Source organism: Sapajus apella, unplaced genomic scaffold (assembly GCF_009761245.1).
Source record: "Sapajus apella isolate SASKATOON/1434 unplaced genomic scaffold, GSC_monkey_1.0 scaffold6, whole genome shotgun sequence".
NCBI lineage: Eukaryota > Metazoa > Chordata > Mammalia > Primates > Cebidae > Sapajus > Sapajus apella.
This window is the reverse complement of record NW_022436946.1, coordinates 38830491-38844004: the sequence shown is the minus strand read 5'-3', so window position 1 is coordinate 38844004 and position 13514 is coordinate 38830491. Positions and strand designations below refer to the sequence as shown.

The window sequence follows — 13514 nt, the reverse complement described above, 5'->3', positions numbered from 1 at the left end:
ACTCCTGACCTCAAGTGATTCATCTACCACACCCTCCCAAAGTGCTGAGATTACAGGCATCAGCTGCTGCGCCCAGCCCAAAGTTGGTTCTTTTTTTTTTTTTTAAGAACAGGAAGTCTCACTCTATTGCCCAGGCTGAAGTGCAATGGCGCCATCTTGGCTCACTGCAACCTTTGCCTCCAGGGTTCAAGGGATTATCTTGCCTCAGCGTCCTAACCACACCTGGCTAATTTTTCTATTTTTAGTAGAGACAGGATTTCACCATGTTGGCCAGGCTGATCTTGAACTCCTGAGCTTAAGCAATCCTCCTGCCTTGGCCTCCCAAAGTGCTTGGATTACAGGCATGAGCCAATACACCTGGCATCCTCTCTTTTTTTCAATAATCTTTTATTTCATTTCAAAATTTCTTTTCTGGCCGGGCATGGTGGCTCACACCTGTAATTCCAGCACTGTGGGAGGACAAGGCAGGTGGATCACTTGAGGTCAGGAGTTCAAGGCCAGCCTGACCAACATGGTGAAACCCCTTCCCTACTAAAAACACAAAAATTAGCCAGCATAGTGGCAGGAGACTGTAGTCTAAGCTACTTGGGAGGCTGAAGCAGGAGAGTCACTTGAACATGGGAGGCAGGGTTGCAGTGAGCTGAGATTGTGCCACTGCACTTCATCCTAGGCAACAGGGCGAGACTCTCAAACAAAAACATAATCTCTTTTCTGAATGAAAATTGTGAAATAAGCATCAGCTTGATAGTGGGACTAATCAACTTTGTTTTTGTTTTGTAGCACATTGTATTTATTATCTTTTTAAAGACATCCAATATTTTCCCACACAGGATCTACTAAAAATGACAATAAAAAAGTCTTGTAATTTGTCGACAGAAAACACTAGCCTTATTTTAAAGATTAAAATTTTTCTACCACAATATATTTTTGTTATTAGAGTGATACCACTAAAAGATGGAGAGGGAGTGTTCTAGTAACATTTTTGTAGTTAGACTCTCCTTTGCAGAAAGACAAGGTGCCGTGACTCACGCCTATAATCTTAGCACTTTGGGAAGCTGAAGCAGGAGGAATGCTTGACCCCAGGAGTTAGAGACCAGGGCAACTCCTGTCTTAAAAAAAAAAAAAAAGATAAAAATTGGCCAGGTTTGGTGGCTCACACTTGAAATCTCAGCACACTGAGAGGCCAAGGTGGGCAAATAACTTGAGGCCAGAAGTTTGAGACCAGTCTGGCCAAACATGGAAAACCTCGTCTCTGTTAAAAATACAAAAATTAGCCGGGTGTGGTGGTGCACACCTGTAGCCTCAGCTACTCAGGAGGCTGAGGCACAAGAATCACTTGAATCCAGGAGGTGGAGGCTGCAGTAAGTCAGATCACACCACTGTACTCCAGCCTGAGTGACAGAGTGAGACTCTGTCTCAGGAAAAAAAAAAAAACAAAAAAAAAAAAAACTAAGCAAAGAAAGAAAAATATGAATAAGTAACTCCTGTCCATGGATATCAAAGATGTCCTCCAACTCCCACTGAATGGCATTTTCAGGATGGCCCCTCATTCAGTGACAGAGTCAAAGTTTGGACATAGCACTGGATTAAATGCTGTCCCCATAACATTTATATTTACCTGGAACCTGTGAATGTGACCTTTTTGGGAATAGGCTATTTGCAGATGTACTCAAGTTAAAATGAGGTTATGCTGGACTAGGGTGGACCCTAAATCCATTATGACTAGTGTCTATGGAATAAGACGGAAGTTTGTTTACACAGATGCAGAGGGAAGACGGCCGTGTGGAGACAAAGATTTGAGTTATGCTGTCATAAAGCAAGGACTGCCGAGGCCTGCAGGCAACACCAGAACCTGGAATCTGCACAGAAGGATTCTCCCCTGTGGGCTGCAGAGAGATCACGGCCCTCCAGACATCTTGATTTCAGACTTCTGGCCTCCAGGACTGTGAGCTAATCGGTTCCTGTTGTTATAAGCCACCCAGTTTGTGGCAATTTGTGACAGCAGCCTGAAGAAACTGCCACAGGCATCAGTCAGGCTCTGCTCATACCCTATCAGGGGGAGGCGGGCAACCCTTCATTAGTCTGCCTGCATCCTCATCCAACAGAGAGAAGTTTGATAGTTTTTATTTATTTATTTTTAAATGAGACAGGTCTCTGTTGCCCAGGCTGGAGTGCAGTGGTGCAACCATAGCTCCCTGCAGCCTCGAACTCCTAGGCTCAAGGCCTTGAACTCCTCCAGCCTCATCCTCCTGAATAATAGGGATCAGGGAGCATGTCACCATGCCTGGCTAATTTTATAATTTTTGTAGAGACAGGGTCTCACTCTGTTGCCCAAGCTGGTCTCAAACTCCTGCCTCAAGCAGTTCTTTCACCTTGGCCTCCCAAAATGTTGAGATTACAGGCTTGAGCCCCCGTGCCTTTCTAGAAGTCTGATTTTGTTTGCTGGAGTGCAGTGGCACAATCTCAGCTCATTGCAACCTCCTCCTTCTGGGTTCAAGTGATTATTGTGCCTCAACCACCCTAGTAGCTGGGATTACAGGCACCCACCACCATATCCAGGTAATTTTTGCATTTTTTTTTAAATTTATTTTATTGCATTTTAGGTTTTGGGGTACTTGTGAAGAACATGCAAGATTGTTGCATAGGTGCACACGTGGCAGTGTGATTTGCTGCCTTCCTCCCCGTCACCTATATCTGTCATTTCTCCCCATGCTATCTCTCCCCAACTCCCCACCCCTCACTGTCCCTCCCGTATTTCCCACCAACAGACCCCAGTGTGTAGTGCTCCCCTCCCTGTGTCCATGTGTTCTCATTGTTCAACACCCGCCTATGAGTGAGAACATGTGGTGTTTGATCTTCTGCTCTTCTGTCAGTTTGCTGAGAATGATGGTTTCCAGGTTCATCCATGTCCCTACAAAGGACCCAAACTCATCGTTTTTGATGGCTGCATAATATTCCATGGTGTATATGTGCCACATTTTCCCTATCCAGTCTATCATTGATGGGCATTTGGGTTGGTTCCAGGTCTTTGCTATTGTAAACAGTGCTGCAATGAACATTTGTGTGCACGTGTCCTTATAGTAGAATGATTTATAATCCAAACACCAAAAGCATTGGCAACAAAAGCCAAAATAGACAAATGGGACCTAATCAAACTCCACAGCTTCTGCACGGCAAAAGAAACAGTCATTAGAGTGAATCGGCAACCAACAGAATGGGAACAAATTTTTGCAGTTTACCCATCTGACAAAGGGCTGATATTCAGAATTTACAAAGAACTAAAACAGATTTACAAGAAAAAAACAAACAAGCCCATTCAAAAGTGGGCAAAGGATATGAACAGATACTTTACAAAAGAAGACATACATGAGGCCAACAAACATATGAAAAAATGCTCATCATCACTGGTCATCAGAGAAATGCAAATCAAAACTACATTGAGATACCATCTCACGCCAGTTAGAATGGCGATCATTAAAAAATCTGGAGACAACATATGCTGGAGAGGATGTGGAGAAATAGGAATACTTTTACACTGTTGGTGGGAGTGTAAATTAGTTCAACCATTATGGAAGACAGTGTGGTGATTCCTCAAGGACCTAGAAATAGAAATTCCATTTGATACAGCAATCCCATTACTAGGTATATATGCATTTTTTTTTTTTTTTACTTAGAGTTCTTATAATTTTTGCATTTTTAATAGAGTAAGGGTTCACCATGTTGGCCAGCTGCTCTGGAACTCTTGACCTCAAGTGATTTGCCCACCTCAGCCTCCCAAAGTGCCTGGATTATAGGCGTGTGCCACCACACCTGGCCCTCAAAATTGGTTCCAATCGCATAGTGTTTAACATCACCCCAGCTTGCATAAATTAAGCACTTAATAAATGTGATTGTTCATTTATCTTAGAGATATTATTTGCCAGAAGAAAAATAAAGGTTATCCTAAACAGAATAATAAATGAATATGCAAAAAATAAGTAACAAGCGCAGCGCACTTCAACAACAATATGCTTTTTGAAATGTGCATAAATTAAATTATTTAAAGTAAAATCAAGAGCTTTTTTAAAACAGAACCCTTGCAATCTTTTTTTTTTTTTTTTTAGACAGAGTCTCACTCTGCCATCAGGCTGGAGTGCAATGGCGCCATCTCGGCTCATTCTGACCCTGGCAACCTCTGACTCCCTAGTTCAAGGGATTCTCCTGCCTCAGCTTCTCTAGTAGCTGGATTACAGGCACACACCACCACGCCCAGGTGATTCACCTGCCTCGGCCTCCCAAAGGGATAAGATTACAGGTATGAGTCACCACGCCTGGCTTTTTTTTTTTTCTTTGGATGGAGTTTTGTACTTTTTCCCCAGGCTGAAGTGTAATTGATCTCGGCTCTCTATAACTGCCATTTCCCAGGTTCAAGTTATTCTCCTGCCTCAGCCTCTGGAGTAGCTAGGGGCAGGTGCCACCATGCCCGACTAATTTTGTATTTTTAGTAGAGATGGGGTTTCTCCATGTTGGGCAGGCTGGTCTCCAACCCCTGACCCCAGGTAATCCACCCACCTCGGCCTCCCAAAGTGTTGGGATTACAGGCATAAGCCACTGCTCCTGGCCTGCAATCTTCTAAAACATAATGATTTTTTTTTTTTGAGACAGGGTCTCTCTTTGTTATCCAGGCTGGAGTGCAGTTTCAGGAACACGGCTCACTGCATCCTCAATCTCCTACAGGCTCAGATGATCCTCCCTACCGACTACAGGCCTGCGCCACTAGGCCTGGCTAATTTGTTTTTGTTTTTGGAGATGGAGTCTCACTCTGTTGCCCAGTCTCACTCTGTGTCACTCTGTTACCCAGGCTGGAGTGCAGTGGTGCCATCTAGGCTCACCATAACCTTCACCTCCAGGGTTCAAGCAATTCTGCCTCAGCCTCCTGAGTTGCTGGGACTACAGGCACACGCCACAGAGCCTAGCTAATTTTTTGTATTTTTCTAGAGTCAGAGTTTCACAATGTTGCCCAGGCTGATCTCGAACTGTCCTGAGCTCAGGAAATCCGCCCACCTCTGCCTCCCAAAGTGCTAGGATTATAGGTGAGAGCCACCACGCTCGGCCTATGCCTGACTAATTTTTATATTTTGGGCAGAGATGGGCTCTCTCCATGTTGCCCAGGCTGGTCTTGAGCTTCTGAGTTCTAGCTCTCTAGAACTCAGCCCGCCTCGGCCTGCCAAAGTGCTGGGATTATGTAAATGCATGACTCCTAATGATTTTTGTTGTTGTTGTTTTGTTTTGTTTTGCGAGGGAGTCTGGCTCTGTCCACGAGGCTGGAGTTCAGTGGCTCAATCTCAGCTCAGTGCAACCTCCACCTCTGGGGTTGAAGAAATTCTCTGTCTCAGCTTCCCAAGTAGCTGGGATTACAGGTGACTGCCACCACACATGGCTAATTTTTTGTGTGTATTTTTAGTAGAGTCGGGGTTTCACCATCTTCGCCAGGCTGGTCTTGAACTCCTGACCTCATGATCCACCCACCTCGGCCTCCCAAAGTGCTGGGATTACAGGCATAAACCACCGTGCCTGGCCCATAATGAATTTTTAATACATATTGCATAGCTATTCATGTTTAGACTTCCTGGTCACCTCCTTCAACAACTGGGAAATATCGGTTTTGGAACCCATAGTCATATCAAATAAAGGCTCATTCTCTTGCCTTATCTTAGAAATAAAGAGCCGGACGCAGTGGCTCACACCTGTAATCCTAGCACTTTGGGAGGCTGAGAGGGGGTGGATCACCTGAGGTCAGGAGTTCATGTCCAGCCTGGCCATCACGGTGAAACCCCATCTTTAAAAAAAAAAAGAAGAATAAATAAAATAAAAAGAAATACAAAGAATTGCTGGCTTTGATCTCCATACTTTTTCATTTTTACACCAAACTTCTTATGCAAATTTCATAACATCAGTGTAAGAGTTGATTTTCATACTTCGGCCTAACACTCTGCCTTATAGTTTCTCAAAGAATATTTTTTGAATGAACAAACGTTTTAATTAATTAATTAATTAATTAGTTCTAAACCTAAGCTTATTCTGGGGTGTGGAAGGAAGTAACAAGAAAAACTCAGATATAAGTAACCTTATCAGTCTTTCTTTTTTTTTGAACTTGCATCACTGGCTAATTAAGCATATCTTTTTTTTTTTTAAGTGTGTATGTGATTTATTGCAATATTCATTTTATTGTGGGGTGGTCTGAAATTGAATCTGCAATATATTTGAGGTGTGCCTGTATACAACAGCATTTCTATTTTTCCTTCTCTCTTTTTTTTCCTCGAGACAGTCTCACTCTGCAACCCAAGCTCGAGTGCAGCTCACTGCAACCTCCACCTCCCAGGTTCAAGCAATTCTTCTGCTTGAAAACAGGTGGCGTGCACCTCCACATTCAGCTAATTTTTGGTTTTGTTTTGTTTTAAGATGGAGTCTTGCTCTGTCGCCAGGCTGGAGTGCAGTGGCGCAATCTCGGCTCACTGCAACCTCCACCTCCTGAGTTCCAGTGATTCTCCTGCCTCAGCCTCCTGAGCAGCTGGGACTACAGGCGTGCGCCACCACGCCCAGCTAATTTTTGTATTTTTAGTAGAGACAGGGTTGGCCAGGATGGTCTTCATCTCTTGACCTCGTGATCCACCCACCTTGGCCTCCCACAGTGCTGGAATTACAGGTGTGAGCCACTGTGCCCGACCATTTTTGTATTTTTTAGTCGAGATAGGGTTTCACTGTGTTGGGTCAGGTTGGTTTGAACTCCTTACCTCAAGTGAGCCTCTCGTCTCAGCCTCCCAAAGTGTTGGGATGACAGGCGTGAGCCACTGCACTGGCCTAATCACATCATTCTTAAACTACCTCACCTTTTGGAACTAACAGTTGCAGCTAGGAATTTTCTATTTTGCCTCTCTGTCCACAATACTGCATTATCTACATAATATTGCAGCTCTTCCATTATATTGTGGAATGGCTGTAAAGCAGCACAAGGCTCAATGTCAAGTGTCATCTGATACTCCATTGCACAACTAAACCCCATGTCACTTAGCAGCATTTCCCTGCCCTGCTCTCCCAGCTCCTGTTGGGAAGCCTGCTCTGAAACTGCAGAACTTGGGAGGAGTGAAGGAAAATCCAGGATTCATTCTCTTCCTCACATTCAGGTACACCTATCAAATGTAGATTAGGTCTTTTCACATAGTCCCATATTTCTTGGAGACTTTGCTCATTCCTTTTTATCCTTTTTTCTCTAGCCTTGTCTTCTCCTTTTATTTCATTAAGTTGGTCTTCGACCTCTGATATCCTTTCTTCTGCTTGATCAATTCGGCTGTTAAAATTTGTGCATACTTCATGAAGTTCTTGTGTTCTTCAGCTCAATTAAGTCACTTATATTCCTCTCTAAATTGTCTATTCTCATCAGCATTTCATCAAACGTTTTTTCAAAGTTCTTAGTTTCTTTGCATTGGGTTACAACAAGTTCTTTTAACTCACAGGAGTTTCTTATCAACCACCTTTTGAAGCCTGCTTCTGTTAATGGAACACACTGGTTCTCCATCAGGCCTTGTTCCGTTGCTGATGAGGAACTGTGATCCCCTGTAGAGGGAGAGGTGTTCTGATTTTGGGTATTCTCAGCCTTTTTAGGCTGGTTTCTTCCCTCTGTTATAATTTATCCATCTGTCATTTTTGTAATTACTGACTTTCTAATTGGGTTTCTGAGTGGACGTCCAAATTGTTGATTCCCAGCGCTGGAATCTGAGCAATCCACTGCGCCGGCTAAAACAGCGGCATTAAGATTGACGGTGCTTTTCTGACTCTGCACCAAGAACCGCTGCACCGAGGCGCCGGCAAAACCGCCACACCGGCCACAAGAGTCGAGCTGGCGACCCATGTGGCTCCTCCACTGGGAATCTCCTGGTCCATGAGCAACAAAAATTCGTCTGAAAGTGTGGCGTCCTCTCGTTCTCTGTGCTTTCACTGGGAGCTACAATCCCGAGCTGCTAGCAATCAGCCAGCTTGGATCTCTCTTCATTTGTATTTTCTGCAAATGCAAATCCAGGAATTTTCAAAGGCGGTAGATGGCTTTTGGTTTTGAAGAGTGGTTTTTGTTTTTCTTTCTTCCTCTTTTTCTTTATTAATGGATTAGAATGTATAAACTGGCTTACTGCACAATGAAGATTCAGAACACAAACACGTTTAACTAGAATAGTATCCTTTAGCACTGGTGGTGCCGCACCTTTATTGCTAAAGACTTGCTGTTGGGAAATGCGGATACTCCCCTTCTTACACTTCGGGTTACAGCCCTGTCCAGTTAAGCAATACACTACTGCACACTGGAGACCTGAATTTAAATGAGTTACAACTAACTTTTATATAGGGCAGCAAGGTCCATGAAAAGAAAAATAAATGAGTACAAAGGATAAAAGAATCACTCCTTTTTTTTTTTTCTTGAGACGGAGTCTCACTCTGTCACCTAGGCTGGAATGCAGTGGTGCAATCTCCACTCACTGCAACCTCCACGTCCTGGGTTCAAGTGATTCTCTTGCTTCAGCCTCCTGAGTAGCTGAGATTACAGACACCCACCATTATCCCTGGCTAATTTTTGTATTTTTGTAGAGATGGGATTTCACCATGTTGGCCAGGCGGGTCTTGAATGCTTGACCTCAGGTGATCCACCCATCTCACTTCCAAAGTGCTGGGATTACAGGTGTGAGCCATGGCCCGGCCCTTTCTTTCTTTTTTGAGTCAGAGTCTCGGTCTTTCACTCAGACTGGAGTGCAGGGGCGCCATCTTGGTTCACTGCAACCTCCACCTCCCTAGTTCAAGAGAGCATCACTCCTTTCTATATAACATCTGATATAATTTTAATTCCAAGGGATGAAGCAAATATATGAATGCCAGCCTATTTGGACAAAGCTAAGCTAAAATCTGCAACACCTTGTTCACATAATTGAGTTCTTTAAAAAATTAAGCTATAAAATATCTATTGGTTAATAATTAAAATAGAAATTATAACAATTAAAGAGTCATATGTAATTAAATTCATAGTAAAATACTTGAATTTTTTTTTTTTTTTGAGACAGAGTCTCGCTCTTGTTGCCCAGGCTGGAGTGCAATGGTGTGATCTCGGCTCACCGCAACCTCCACCTCCCGGGTTCAAGTGATTCTCCTGCCTCAGCCTCCTGGGTAGCTGAGATTACAGGTGCCTGCCACCACACCTGGCTAATTTCTGTATTTTAGCAGAGATGGGGTTTCACCATGTTGGTCAGGCTGGTCTCACACTGCTGACCTCAAGTGATCCCCCTACCTCGGCCTCCCAAAGTGTTGGGATTACAGGTGTAAGCCACTGCACCTGGCCAATACTTGAATTTTTTTTCTTTTTTGATTCAGGGGAAAGCGAGAATGCAGTCTGCCCTACCACATATTGTGCAGTCTAGTTTCCCACATTTGAAGAAATCACAGGGGTCAACACACTGGAGTGCAATGGATAAGCCTCGCCCTGGGAAAACCACTTTGTGATCACGGTATCTCCCCTACCAGGTAACAATACTTGAATTTTTAACTGCTAAAGGCAGAAATGATTTATTTCCTTTCATCCAAAATGATTTTTATTTTTCATAATAATTTTTTTTTACATCTCCTGGTAGCTGGTATATAGCTAGTATTTAATAATTGTAAACAGTGCTGGAAATAGTTGTTGGAAATAGATGCTTCGTACCACAAAGAAAAATTAGCACTGAGATGAAGGATCTTTCAGCAACGCAATTTTTACTTCCTGGACTGCAGGAAGGGTACTCTCACTAGCCATCTTGCCACAAGACTACAAAGAACAAAAGGAATACACACAAACTTATTCCTTACCCATTTGGGGTCGTCCTTAACTGCTGTGTCTGCTCTCCGTCGGCTGGAGCCAAACCTCACAATATAAACTAAAATCCAATTAACTAGCAACTTAAAACTTTTCTAAACAGGTAAGAGCAATGGGGAGCTGGGACATGCCTGCGAGCATGTCCAGCATAGATCTCTTGGTTAAAGTACAAGAACATAGAGGGTACTATGTGCCTGTAAGCACAGCATGTCTAACAGCTACATAGGATAGGGCTTAACAAAGTTATTAGCATACTTATTATTTAACAAGAAAGAACACTTTAAAAAGGAACTTTTCTACTTCCCACAACAGTATAACCAATACCTATAAATAAATGCATGTTTTTATGATGTCAGAATGGAATTGAACATCATTTTTTCTTTTTTTTTTCTTTTTTCATACCTCCTTCACAGAAGAAAGTCATTTTTTTTAAAAGCTACTTTAGGGATTTTGACATGCTTTCGTGAGATTTGGGTCTTTTCCTAAGTCGGCGCTCACCAAGGAGAAAGCCATGTTCAGTTCGAGCACCAAGATCGTGAAGCCCAATGGCGAGAAGCCAGATGAGTTCGAGTCCGGCATCTCCCAGGCTCTTCTGGAACTGGAGATGAACTTGGACCTCAAGGCTCAGCTCAGGGAGCTGAATATTACAGCAGCCAAGGAAATTGAAGTTGGTGGTGGCCGGAAAGTTATCATAATCTTTGTTCCTGTTCCTCAACTAAAATCTTTCCAGAAAATCCAAGTCCAGCTAGTACACGAATTGGAGAAAAAGTTCAGTGGGAAGCATGTTGTCTTTGTCACTCAGAGGAGAATTCTGCCAAAGCCAACTCAAAAAAGCCGTACAAAAATAAGCAAAAGCGTCCCAGGAGCCATACACTGACAGTTGCGCATGATGCAGTCCTTGAGGACCTCGTCTTCCCAAGCGAAATTGCGGGCAAGAGAATCCGTGTGAAACTGGATGGCAGCCGGCTCATGAAGTTTCATTTGGACAAAGCACCGCAGAACAATGTGGAACACAAGGTTGAAACTTTTTCTGGTGTCTGTAAGAAACTCACGAGCAAGGATGTTAATTTTAAATTCCCAGAGTTTCAATTGTAAACAGAATGACTAAATTAAAAATATATTCACAGTAAAAAAAAAAAATAAAAAAATAAAAAAAATAAAAAAAAAAAGACTGGGCACAGTGGCTTACGCCTGTAATTCTAGCACTTTGGGAGGCCGAGGTGGGTGGATCACCAGAGGTCAGGAGTTCAACACCAGCCTGGCCATCATGGTGAAACCCCAACTTTAAAAAAAAAAAAAAAAGCTACTTTAAAAGTATATGTGTTGTGGCTGGGTGTGGTGGCTCCTGCTGGTAATCCAAGCACTTTGGGAGGCTGAGGTGGATGTATCGCCTGAGGTAGGAAGTTTGAGACCAGCCTGACCAACAAGGTAAAATCCTATCTCTACTAAAAAAAATTAGCCAGGCATGGTGGCAGGTACCTGTAATCCCAGCTACTCTGGAGGCTTTAGCAGGAAAATCACTTGAACCTGGGATGCAGAGGTTGCAGTGAGCCAAGATTATGCCATTGCACTCCAGCCTGGGCAGTAGAGCAAGACTGTGTCTCGAAAAAAAAAAGTATATGTGTTGTAATATGACCAGATTCCAAAGTACTCACAATTTTCTGATATGTACCCATTAAAAAAAGGTATCTTAGTGCTAAGGTACCGCCTGATTCCAGAAGAAAAAAAAAAGGTATCTACTTTTATACTGGTGACAATAGTGACATTCTCTTTAAATGTTTGTAATTCTTGCATTCTGTGGAATAATACTCATTAGTTGAGTTTATATTGAAATGTAGAAATTCCTGGTTTCACGAATTTTATGTATTTAGCATTTGAAGGATCCTGATTTTTGTGCTTTCTTATTACAATGTAAATACACAGTATATATGAGATTTTGCCAAGTTGAAAACTACAATTGTGGATTGCAAATAAATAATGCTAAACAAGTTACGTGTAAAATGAGAAGGTTAGGTGTATTTATGTATATCGACTTAGATTCTGTTCACATTCTCTAATTGCATGACTTAAAGTTCTCTCTCTCACTCTTTCTTTTTTAATTGAGAAAAAGGGCAGATGGGGGTATTACTATGTTGTCCAGGCTGTTCTTGAACTCCTGGCCTCAAGGGATCCTCCGGCCTTGGCCTCCCAAATTGCTAGGACTACAAGCATGAGCTACCATGCCTGACCTATGTCAGCTTTTTAAGAACCTTGAGATCAAAGAAATGAAAAATTTCTGAAAATTTCCATATGTACTTAAAACTCTGTAACTATATACTATATATTGAATCTACCAAAAAATTGATGGTTAGAAACCTGCAACCAAGATTTAATAGCCTTGTTTTATAAAAATGTAGCAAAACAAGTAGAAAAACATAGTTAATAGCTTTAAAACAAAATTTTCTCATAAATTAAAGTTTAATACAATTATAAATTAATAAATGGCATTAAGTTACATAGATTATTCATCACGTGGCTGACCATCTGGTTTCTTCCAAAGGCTGCCACAATTGCTGCAGGCCAGGCTGAGGCTTGAAGAACCCCCGAATTCCTATATCTAGAAGGATCCGATTGTCTCTTGTCTAGGACATTTTAAGGAAATGTATTCTCCCTATTTCCCTGCTCCTGACCAATTTACACAGACTACAGGGAATCCATAGGATCTGGAGGCTGAGAGAGAGGTGCTAAAAGGTAGAGTGACAAAAATTGACTTTTAAAAACTGGTGAATCAGGTATTTTTTGATTACGAGTAAAGAAAGCTATCCTAACCCAATTTAAAAGGGGATGATCAGCCAGGCGCAGTGATGCATGCCTATAACCTCAATGTTTTGAGAGGCCAAGGAGGGTGGATCACACGAGTCCAGGAGTTGGAGACCAGCCCTGGCAACATAGCAAGACCCAAACTCCAAAAAAATTTAAAAATTAGTCAAGTGTGATAGTACACACCTGTAGTCCCAGCTACTTTGGTTACTGAGGTAGGAGGATCATTTGAGACTGGGAGGTTGAGGTTGCACTGAGCCATGATTACACCACTGCACTCCAGCCTGGGCCACAGAGCAAGACCTTGTCTCAAAAGATAAATAAAAATTAATTAATTAATTAAAAGAGGATGGTAAGAAATCCAGAGGGGAAGCTCACAGATCCCAAGTAGAAGTCATAAAACTCAAAGTTGTCAGATCACTACTCTCTCCACCTTTCTCTGGGATTGTGTGGTTTCTGCATCTGTTGGCACATCCAGGCTATGGCTTATCTCTGATGACTGGATTTTTCCATTTACGAGCATGCATACACCAAAAAAAAGCTGCCCCTCCTCACACTACCTGATTCTCCAGTTCTGGTGTCTTCCACTGAGCTACTAACTCAAAGTCGAAGTCTCTAGTTCAAATTAGCAAGCAAAAGAATCTGATTGGTGCTCACATAAACAGCACATATACTAAAATTGGACCAATACAGAGAAGATTAACATAGTCACTGTGCAAGGATGACACCCAAATTTGTAAGGCATCCTATGTGAAGGCAGAAAAAAGCTTCTGATTGGATTAGGTGTTCTTCTGTGATCCAATCAGCTGTGGCTATGGAGACAAGATCTAATGGTGGGTAGCATAACTGT

General features: G+C 42.5%; 2 non-coding genes and 1 pseudogene across 2 annotated transcripts; 2 read left to right on the top strand and 1 right to left on the bottom strand.

Annotated features, from left to right (window-relative positions):
* Window positions 1-9384: 9384 nt before the first annotated feature.
* LOC116549848 lies at window positions 9385-9545 on the bottom strand. Its single transcript, XR_004268123.1, has one exon. It is a non-coding gene; the product is annotated as a U1 spliceosomal RNA (small nuclear RNA).
* Window positions 9546-9594: 49 nt separating this feature from the next.
* LOC116549455 lies at window positions 9595-11017 on the top strand (annotated as a pseudogene).
* A 2296-nt stretch (window positions 11018-13313) lies between these two features.
* On the top strand, window positions 13314-13420 carry LOC116549811. Its single transcript, XR_004268089.1, has one exon. It is a non-coding gene; the product is annotated as a U6 spliceosomal RNA (small nuclear RNA).
* Window positions 13421-13514: the final 94 nt, after the last annotated feature.